The following is an 11,033-nucleotide window of genomic DNA, read 5'->3' as shown; positions in this document are numbered from 1 at the left end:
GGATTTTTTTCGTCGGTATGTAACAATGGATGAAACCTGGATATACCATTTCACTCCGGAATCCAATCGGCAGGCAGCGGAGTGGAGAGCGGCTGGTGAAAGCCGCCCGAAGCGTCCAAAGACTCAGAAATCGGCCGGTAAGGTTATGGCATCTATATTTTGGGATGCGCATGGAATACTTTTCATCGACTACCTTGAAAAGGGGCAAAATATAAATAGTGACTATTACATGTGCTTATTGGAGCGATTGAAGTACGAAATTGCGGATAAACGGCCTCACATGAACAAAAAGAAAGTGGTGTTTCAACAGGACAACGCGCCTTGTCACAAGTCCGTGAGAACGATGGCCAAAATTAACGAATTGGGCTTCGAGTTGCTTCCTCATCCCCCTTATTCGCCAGACTTGGCCCCCAGCGATTACTGGCTGTTTGCAGACCTCAAAAAAATGCTTCAGGGTAAGAAATTTGACTCAAATAGTGAAGTTATCGCAGCAACGGAGGCTTATTTTGAAGCCAAAGACAAATCGTTCTACACACATGGGATAGAAAAGTTAGAAAATCGTTGGAGGGACTGTATCGCTCTTGGAGGAGACTATGTTGATGAATAAAAATTAATTTTATAAAAAAGACCTTTTTTTAGTACTTAGTCTCGGGACTTATTGAACCACGTGTTACTTTAAGAAAAGAAAATTACAATTATTTGAGATATTAATAATAAATAAAAATTGCTTAGATTATTAAATCTTAAAAATGATTTTTATATAATTTATATTATGCATTTAATAATCTGTCTCAGAACTCAGTTTATGTTGTCTATGTCGTTAAACGTCAGTTTGTATCGTATTTTTAATAATTGTTATTGTGTTTTAAATTATCATTTTATTTCATCATTAGTTCGAAAAATAACGTGTGAAAGTCCCAAAACGGAGCATGAGTGCACGTCCCGCAGCACAACTACGCGCTATTTTGTTTAAAAGTGGCGTTATTTTGTTTAAAAGTGTCTATTCGTCAGTCGTTAAAGGTCAGTTCGTATCGTATTTTTATCTTACAGTAAAAATCGTTTTTACGTAAATTTCTTGGAAAATAACGCGTGATAGTCGCAGAACGGAGCATGAGTAAACTTACCGCAGCACCAGAATTAAGGTGGAGTCAAAAATAACAAAAATTTAACCTTAACCTTATCTCTGTAACAACGGGGTTTACACGAAAATAGTATGCCGGAGGGGTGAAAATCCACCCTCCTCCCCTCCCCCCCAACCCCCTCTTCCCCCCCAACCCCATAAATTAGTTTCCAGGATTGTACATGATAGTCCAAGTTTGTTATTTTTGTTATAGATAAAAATTTAGTTTAATGACCTTAATATATACTCTTATTTCATTTAACAGATTAAATCCTGTAAAGCTTTTACAATTAGGAGATTTGTAGTCGTATGTATGAATGAAACACTGCACTGCGCCTGTATGACGTCAATTTGGCGTGCAAGTGTGAGGCACGTGTTCTCAGCTTTAGTTCGCAGTTATAGGGTTAAAAACACATTTTGATTCTAAAGAACAGTAGTTGAATAAGTTGAGTATGTATATATCTTGTTTTTTTGGAAGAGTCCTAATTGGTAAACAAACCGCTGTCAATCGTAATTCACGTTTTTTCCGCATTTATCACTCACTTTCACAACATATTAGCTTACGGACATTTGTAAAACTCCATTTACTATTTATTTCACTAAAAACAAATATCAATTTATCATTTTAAACACATAAAAACTACAAAATACGAATTCCGAGAGTACAGATAACTAATATTTTCGAATATGACATTTCAATATCTTTTTTTATAAGGCAAATAGGGATGTGGTCATAATATTTTTAGAAGTGAATGAGTATAAGTGAATGAACAGCATGAGCGATAAAATAGGCCATGTTCTTTAACTATATTTTAAAATTTCACGAATGTTGTCACTTGTTAAATAATATTACCGTAAAGCGATTTGTTATTTATTTGTATTTTGTTATTAATTGTTTTTTTTTATTTCTTTTTTTATGTTGAGCGCACAAAAAAAAATGCTTACAAAATAAGTATTGCAAATGTCAATCATTTATGGTAAAGTGTTCATTGTAAAGGTTTTATTTTATGAATATTTCTGAATATCAATTTCATCCTGAACATTTTTAATGCTATCCCATATAATATTAAAGTATACCACATAGCAACGGCATAAACGTTTACGGTAGTTCACAGGAAAAAAATTTGAGACTTTAGGATGAGACTTAGGATTACCCAATGAGAGCTTCGTGGAGTACAATGTTATTATTCCTTTTTTTAGATGTTAGAGAGAGTGTGCCGCCGGCGCAAGGTTTTTTATTCATAGTAAATACAAATAGTGTGACAATAATATTAATAGGGTCGACTTTTTTTAGACACAGGCGGCCCCCTTATTTTGTTGTAAATTTTATTTTTGGCATCTTTTTTACCGACCATATCACATAAACGAAATATATAGGGGACTGTCCACTTTGTATGGGGGTTTCGGCCCCGAGTGGACAGTCACTGAGAATAATAATTATATATTAAATTAGTAGTACTAACAAGTATGAATTAGAAAAATGATAGTTTTGTATCCAGGTGTTTCATTTTTGTTTTTTTGTGGATAATTACAAGAAGATTTCTGAAATAAAAAATCATTGTTTTGTTATTTTTGTTTTACTAATCGGATTCGTACGTTAACAGAATGTTATCTAAAAACTAGGCAGGTAGATTTATAAAATCTTGAAACCTTTTTCAGCCCAAAAACCAAATAATTTCATGACATGGGCACAACAACCTACTGTCCGTCGACCAACCATGCAGTTGCAATAATATTTTTTTATGGCTTCTCTGCCTGACCTTTATTGTTTACATATAAAATAAATACAAAATATATTTTCCTACTTATGAATATGCCTACTGTGTATTTTACGTCGCAGTAGTGATGAATTCTCGGTTGACGGAAAACCTTACAGTAGGTTGCTATATCACCATGAAAGCAACATCGAAGTCAAATGAATGTATGAAGCAAAAGTCTGTAGTTTAGGGTTGCCATAATAAATAATATTTTCAATAAACAAATAAATCGATTAAATCGATAATCGAATTTAATATAATTAATTGCTTGCTTTTTATTTAGTCAATAACAATGTTTCTAAAATAGTTTATTTTTCACCAAAGTTAAATGTTTTTTTACTAAATACACTTTTATAGACTTTTTTTAGACTTTTTTCTTATTAATTCGATTTAACAATACTTTTAATCGATTTTAACAAATAATTGATTTAAAAATATTTTAAAATCGATTGTTCGTTAATAATAATTGTTTGTTTAAGACTGGCAACGTGTTGTAATCAAATCACCAACCGAAAATAAACTAGAAGTATATAATTAATGAATTAAAATACTTATTAAATAAACTTTTCATCAGTTTATATTGATAAAACTGCAATTCACGAATAAACATGATTTAATTTATGAAAATTATTGGTATATTTGTTTTTTTGTATGAATTCTGTTCACCTTGGGCCAAAATGGACAGTCCCCTTTGTTGCCTTTTATGCTCGATGCTCGATTAATATTTTTTTTTGTAATTCTGTACCTCTACTAATTCTTAGCAAAAATATTTAATATATTATTAGTTTTTGAAATAATTTCAGCAATATGGTATCATTAAATATTTCGATGTAAAATTAATTTTACTTTGTCTATGGCTTATTAATATTGTTCATTCATTTGCTCTTTGTGTCACTTCACTAAGCTACACTATACTCTAATTGTCTGTGGTCATAAGTACGCCATATTTGTTTACCAATTAGGACACTTCCAAAAAAACAGACCTTAATTAGGTTGGAAATCTGGTATTATGAAAACGGATCAAGTTACATTTGAACCATTTAGGTTAAATGTTATTTGTAAATTACTATTTGGAAATCATAAATAGTTTATGAACTATAATAATAGCTATGAAAGATTTTTCCATTATTCCTACACACATATTTATATTCCAAAAATTTGCCTAACATACATATTTTTGATTTATTTATTTATTACACTCATTTAGCGATTTTTTTTGAACGGCATCCCCATAACAGATTATCTATTATTATGACATTATATTGGTCATCCTTTTCACGAAGTCAATTTTAATAGTTAATAAACATATAAGCTGAATTAACATATCTAAATAAAATATAGATATACCTAAACTTTTAAATAAATAAAAATTATTATTATTATATTAAACACTATATTTTCATTTTGTTTTCTTTTACTATTTAATAAAGTTATATTACTTTGTTTTACATGTGTTACAATAGGTATATTACAAGTGAAACGTAAACAAAACTAAACAAAATTAAGGTAATGAACAACTGTGTAAATTGGTTACATTTTGAGGTCACCTTATAAAAAAATGTTTAAAGTTTTATATCACGCAACACGACATGCAATATGCGGCCATAATTAAAAATCAGCTAAGTTTAAAACATACGATAGGTTCCGTAGTAGTCACGTTATGTTTAAACATACATCTGTGAATGTTTGTTAATACACTTTGATCGAGTTAAGTTATACCTACTTACATTAAGAATACTTGACAATTGTAATAACGTCTATCCGTAAACAGGGTTCCGGTATTAACCTTTCTTAGTTTGATACCCGCGCAATCATTAAAAAATATTTACTAATTCGAATATTTTTTACGCTTAAAATGAATTGTGGGTAGAGAATGTTTTACGAATGACACTTTAGAAGTCTAAACAGTTTGGTCTAATATACGTATATAAATATAAAAACCGATTGTAATATTTTACCAAATTCACTATGGATTTAGTAAAGTATCAATAACTACGTAATAAATGCTACGAATACAATAATTGCATTTTAAGAATAAATTATTATATATAGAAATATTTATTGTTACGAACAAAGAGACACTAATATAAAACTTTATATAAGAAATTATAACGTCACAGTACAATCTAACGACAAAAAAAAACGCAGGACCGGATAACAGGACCGTAAGGAGAAGGGGTCGAATGAATACATCATAGGTAAATATTTGATATTAATTTAAAAAAGCTACTTCACAAAGCTGTGACTTAATTGGTCATTAAATGTTAATATATAATCAAACTTAGCCTTAAGGCGTTAAATTTATTATAAGTAAGTATCATATTAGCAATTGTGTTTGTTATCGAACAAACTGACTTCAATTTCAATTTCTTCAAATCGACGACAAGTACGACAAGACGAAAAATAGCTCATTAAATCCGCATTATTGGGGAAAACTCAAAAACTACTCCTCAGATCTATTTCAAATTTGGTACCACAAAATAAGGCACAAGCTTTCGAATTAAATAAGAATCATTGAATACGGTACATCCAGCGACAAGTTATGAGGTTACATAAAATTAAACCTATAAAAAAATGAAGTCGAAGTGAGAATTAGCTCGTCTTTTGAAATCGGTCTAAAACCCTACGAATTCTTTTACAAAGAGGTCAATAAAGGTGGTAAATTAATATAAACACACACACCCACAAAACACAAGCACAAACGCCCAGACAACGGCAAACATCTGTATGGCCAATACAAGTGTTTGAAGATGGATGAAGATGCACCACATGCATTATTGTTGCGCCATTTATTACAGAGCAGCTTAAAAAGAGGCGATAAGCCTCTCCTGAAACATTAAATAAGCTGTTTGCGATTGTCGTTGAGAATCGTCCAAGACCAGCGAACGAGACCAATTTTCCGTCATCGCGGGGTAAGACAGGCGGATGGAATGTCTGTAAGACCTTGGATTGGAGGGGACGAGGTATCAACGAGGGACGAACACATCTCGCAACTTTGTTTCGCCAACGATATCGTCATCTTTGCGGAGAAGTCGGAGGAGCTAGGCCAAATGCTGGACGGTCTTATCGAATCCTCCAAACGAGTCGGTCTCGGTATGAACTTGGACAAAATGAAAGATATGTTTAACAAGCAAGTCATACCGAGACCGGTATTGGTTGATGGTAGCCTTCTCGAAGTTTTTCAGGATTATGTCTACTTAGGTCATATACAAATACAATAAATCGATTAAAATCTTCGAACAATGCGTCTGCCTGTTTTAACATACGGTGCCGAGGTGTGGACAGTGACGAAGGGTCTGGTCCACAAGTTTAAAGTCGCTCAACGTGCAATGGAACGGACTATGCTTGGAATTTTTCTCAAAGATAGGAATGAGACTATCCGTCAGAGAATGAAACTAAACGACATAGCCCACAGAATTAGCAAGTTAAAGTGGCAGTGGGCTGGTGTGGCTGGTCACCTGTGTCGCAGAACCCTGGCCACTGGAGCACACGTGTCCTGGATTGGAGATCGCGTGTTGGCAAGCGCAGTGTGGGACGTCCTCCGGCCCGCTGGACCGACGATCTACGTAAGATGGTATAGGCTTTTTTTTTATTATTATGTTATGGGCTTACTCTTGACCTCAGTCTAGCTCTAGAGCACAGACGAGGTCGAAGATGGAGCGAGTTCGCCCAGAAAATAGGCTAGATGAGGATTGCGGAAAACCGGGATGTCTTGCGCGAACTTGAAGTGCCTATGTCCAGCATTGGACTACAATAAGCTGAACTGATGACTGAACATTTGATAAATTGAAAAATTATGTCTAAAATTATATGCAGGCATGCATTTTAATATTAAAGGTGACATTTTCTCAATGCAGAGACGATGGGCATTAGAACGAAGTTGTTAATTTTACAGAAAATAATAGAACATACAAATAATTAATACCCGATATGAAAATTTTTGATATAAAAATTATAAAAGCTTAGTTAGTATGTACGCGCATAACTCCCGAATCACTGGACCAAATTGGATAATACTTTTTAACCGACTTTAAAAAAGGAGGAGGTTACTCAATTCCACCGTATAATATATTTTTGTTATGTGTGTTCGGGGGTGACTCCATCGTTTATGAACCTATTTTGATAATTATTTTTTTGTTGGAAAGGAAATATCTCTAGTTTGGTACTATGATAAGGAAACCAGGATCTGATGATGAGATCCAAGAGAAATCGAGGGAAACTCGAAAATCCGCATAACTTTTTACTTGTCGATATAATTGAAGTCGGTTTTTTTTTCGTTTGTGAGCAAACACAATTATTTTAAATTAAGGAAAATGTTTAGTATACACACACGTAGGTAACGTTATAATACTTGTCGATATAATTGAAGTCGGTTTTTCTTCGTTTGCCTGCAAACACAATTATTTAGTTATCGTTACTGTCAGGATAAGATTTATTTTATAAAAGAAAAGTTAAAAAAGATCCATATATTTACGAAATAAAAAGTCGGTAAAAAGTTTAATTAATAACAGTTTATTGCTCTATTTTACGATCGTTTTTTATGTAATATACTTAAAAATATAAAATAAAGTTGTTTTGAGTTACAGTATGAGTAAATTCGGTAATTCTTATACTTGTAACATCGCAAGGGGAATACAGCTGACGGAGCCGGCTCGGCCGTAATATCGATTTCGACTCCGCAGTCGCGAGGCGGTTCACCTAGTACCGAAACGACATACAAACGCAGACAAAAGGAAATATTTAATTCAATTGAACCATTACTAATCAAGGTATAACGCACTCCTTTTACGAACTATTACAAGTATTTGAGAATCTAATCAACCTACCATAATAAAATATATATACTATATAAGTTTTTATGTACTATACATATATAAAATGAAATATTTAGTCAATCTATACTAATATTATAATTTTTTTTTTAAAGGATACAGTCAAAAACTACACTACTAGACAGACTTTAAAAATTCTTTCAGAAAGAGAATGCTGTTATCACTGAGTAGCAGGTTATATTTTAAGGAGAGAAAACAGAGCAGAAAATTGTGTAATCCATTCGGGCGATGCCGATAGCAAAAAACTAGTATTAGTTAATAATTTTATTAGTGTTAGTCAAAGGGGACAACTTGTTAATTCTAAAGATTTTCTTTAAAAGACAATTCATTTTTTTGAACTATACTTTGAAACTCAATTTGTAGATATTACTACTTTACCCTCATAGCTGTTGTGTGTTATAATCACTTTACAATAAATAAAAATAAAATACCCTCAATTTGTGAATTAAATTGTTAATTGCTAAAACTGATATTGGCAATTGTGTTTCTGTTTATCTTAATTAACTTAATTACTTTATATTAGGGTTTGTAATTAAAATCAACTTACATGTTTTTGTACTATTTTGACATTTGTATGACCTTACTTGTATGGGTAGTAATAAAGTATTAGTTAAATTCAGAATTTAAAATTGAATAGATATTAAATAATATAATATGTACCATATTGATGAAATGAAATGAATTTTAATATAATGGATTAAAAAGTAGTAAAACTGTTCAAGATATACAAATTATTTAATAATTACTATAATGGATTTTTTTTTTTACATAATCACAAATTAATAAATTTTATTTTAATAAAAAAATCTCAGTTTTCATTATTTATTTATTAAAAATTCATAAAGCTATTAAATGTGTTGATAATTTTTACGTAATGTCCGTTTTTGTCAGGAAATTTCTTAATTTTGCTGTGTATTTAATGACCTAGAATGTAATAAATATAGCAATTATAGTAAAAATAGCCAGTCTTGCACTTAAAAAAAAAGCTGAGTATGCCAACAAAGTATCAAACGAATTACTTACAAATTATAATAGTAACTTAACTGATAATATTCTTTTACTAAAATATTTTATGCTTATAATTATGTATAAAATAATAAAGTGAAAAGGATTTTCAAAATGTTATTACATAAGATGAATTGTAAATATTAGGTTTCAGAACATGGTAGAAATGTTAGAATTCAAGAAAGGAACCAACTGAATACTAAGAAGTTTTGTTAAGTTTTAAGGAATTATATTAACACTCAAGTCCATAATAAAAATATTATGTCTATTTTTTTTTATATTTATAAAAATATACAATAATGTTATTCTGTATGTTATAAGTACACCTATGCCTGTTTGTGTTCACTGGTCATAATATCCTCTGCAACATGGTTGCCTGGTACAGATTGCTTTTTAGCAATAAGGCCGCCTATTGTACAAAGCTAAGACTAATCTTAATATATTGTATTTTTCTTTGGTGTACAATAAAGAATATTTATTATTATTATTTTAATAAAGCCTTCAAATCAAGTTTTTATATTAGAGATGAAAGAAGAAGAAATGTAAGTAGGAAGGTAGGTTTAGATAATACTTAGTAGCAAATATTAATACTTAATAAAATCATTTTTAATAATGTATACCCATACAAAAATTACTGATTAATATTAATGAAATTATTGTGACTTTTTAAATAAATTTCTTTAAATAAAATTTTCTTACATTTTAACAAATTAAAACTTGACACAATTAGCGTATTTCTATATTTTAAACAAATTCGATGATAAAACTTTTTTTTTTAATTTCCCTATTTAAGTAATAATGATAAAATTAAAAAAATATATATTTTTTTGTTAAAGGAAAAGAATGATTTTTTTCTGAAATGGATTATGAACAAAATATTTAAGTATATTAACAAATTAATTTTAAAATAACACGAGTTTATCGTCGTTGATACATTTCAATGTTTTAGAATAGATTATTTAATTTTTTAATAAGTACTCTGAAGTAATAAAGTAAACATTGAAATTTTAGTAACAGGATGTGATAGCTATAACTTTTTTTCTAATAAAATAATAGTTTTTTTTCTAAAAAAGACAAGAAATAATTTTGTTTAAAATATTAAATATATTTCTTTATAAATGTAATTCGTAGTTTTTATAAAAATACCTACTAGATTTCTATGACTGTCTACAGAAAACGAACAATTAAATCTGTACTTAAAAGAACGAACAACAAATGTAAATATTTACTTACTTTTGCTTATTTTTATCCACGAAAGCGAGTGTACCTAGTCGAATACCAGGCACAGCAGCCAGTTATACACAAAACATAACAACACTACAAATGCCTATCATTATACACCAAGTTCGTTCAACACATGAAAAACTGTATAGTACCCACTAACATAATAAATTATAACATTTCTCACAAAACACTACATTCACAGAAGTTTACACTAAAATAAGAATATTCAACTGTAAAGATCACTGGAGTTTACTTTGACAGATGTCGTAAATCGCATTCCTAAGGCGTAGTCATAACGTTCTTATTATTGACATGCATCGAATAAACTAAGCTCAATGACACGAAAGACCGCCGCAAATCGCATAGAGAAATACACTTTTAATCCAACATGATAAAAAAGTCACACATTACTGAAGAAGTTTCATTTGTCAGACTGTATTTTCTTTTTTGTGCCATTGCAACCAATTTCGTTACATTTCGCTGCGTTCAAAATAATTGTTTTAAAAATATATTAAACAATTTTTATGATAGCATATAATTAAATGAGATCAATAAATATTTATTTAAAAATAAATTTTAACTATATTTCAGTATTTTTTTATTTTGGTTACTAATAAATGTATTTCAAAAATAGTCATTGTAGTTGTTGCCATCTAGTGTTGAGTAGAAAGAATTAAGGTACAAAATTAAAAATTGTTTTTAAGCACATTTCGTAGTTCAGTAAAGAGTTGAAAGGTGGCAGTAAAAGACAAAAATTATTAAAACTATTGCAATCCGTAGATAAATCTACTAACACTTCAAGGTCAAAGAGCCTACCTCTTAAGTTTTTGTTCCTCTAAGTTTTTCTTTTAGAATTCCGTATCCAAAAGGTAAAAACGGGATCCTATTACTAAGACTTCGCAGTTTGTCTGTCCATCCGTCCGTCTGTCTGTCACCAGGCTGTATCTCAGAAACCGTGATAGCTAAACAGTTGAAATTTTCACAAATTATGTATTTCTGTTACCGCTATAACAACAAGTACTAAAACAAATAAAATATATATTTATGGGGGACTCCCGTACAAGAAACGCTATGTTTTTGTCCTTTTTTTGCTCG

The sequence above is a fragment of the Melitaea cinxia genome, chromosome 20, assembly GCF_905220565.1.
Source record: "Melitaea cinxia chromosome 20, ilMelCinx1.1, whole genome shotgun sequence".
In the NCBI taxonomy this organism is placed as follows: Eukaryota; Metazoa; Arthropoda; class Insecta; order Lepidoptera; family Nymphalidae; genus Melitaea; species Melitaea cinxia.
This window is presented reverse-complemented; position numbering follows the sequence as displayed.